Source organism: Hemicordylus capensis, chromosome 1 (genome assembly GCF_027244095.1).
Source record: "Hemicordylus capensis ecotype Gifberg chromosome 1, rHemCap1.1.pri, whole genome shotgun sequence".
Classification (NCBI taxonomy): Eukaryota; Metazoa; Chordata; class Lepidosauria; order Squamata; family Cordylidae; genus Hemicordylus; species Hemicordylus capensis.
This window is the reverse complement of record NC_069657.1, coordinates 218,966,081-218,967,144: the sequence shown is the minus strand read 5'-3', so window position 1 is coordinate 218,967,144 and position 1,064 is coordinate 218,966,081.

Genomic DNA, 1,064 nt, shown 5'->3' with positions numbered 1-1,064 from the left:
TAATGTTAACCGCCCAGAGACGAAAGTTTGGGTGGTATATAAATGTGATGAATATAAATAAATAAATAAATAAATCCTTTTGGCACTTCATGCAGTACCATAACCATCTGATTGTCCTCCTCCATGCTTGGCAATATCCATAGCCTGATGGGGAAACTGTGTGACATGGATCAAATAGTCCTTAACACACAAAAAGCCCATATCTTAACCTGCAAAAGCCTGCTGGGGGAGGTGGGGGTGGAGCTGCATTTACATTGGAGTTCAGTAGCAGACTCTCTCTCCAGACTCTTGGTCCCTCTAATTTCTTTCATCTCTGTGCGGAATGAGTTTTGTTCTGGGCAGCAGACTGTGTGCACACATGCATTCAGAGTGGGGCCTTCCTATTTCAACCTGAGCGGGATCTAAAATTAACTGAGCAGGCGGCGGCGGCTCAGAACCTAAGGGGTATACTCGTGGGTCTACCCGTGGGTCAAATGGTCCATAACCCAGAATTTGGCTTAAAATAAGCCAAATCTGGCAACCTCTGGCAAACCTAGAACACTGTGCGCACATGCACACGCCTTAGAAGAAACGGTGTCTCTCTCCCATTTATCAGCCATACTCTTAAAAGCACTATTTGTTTGTGAAAGGGTGTTTGCAGGGCGCTACATAATGTGGCAAGCCACTTAATGGCGCAGAGGGGAAGTAACTTGTCTAGGGAGCGAGAGGCTGCTCGTTTGAATCCCCACTGGTATGTTTCCCAGACTATGGGAAACACCTACATCAGGCAGCAGTGATATAGGAAGGTGCTGAAAGGCATCATCTCATACTGCGTGGGAGATGGCAATGACAAACTCCTCCTGTATTCTACCAAAGATAAACCACTCTGTGGGCTCTGTGGCCACCAGGAGTCGACACCGACTTGACAGCACAACTTTACATAATGTGGCAGGGAAATGCTATTAAAACCTTGACACCTGTTTTTTCCTGACTCACCTGTTTTTTTTCAGCTCCTCCATGCAAGTGCTGTGCCAGTGTGGAAATGTCAACTACTCTCTGCTGTGTGGGTCCAGGGTCCAGAGAAG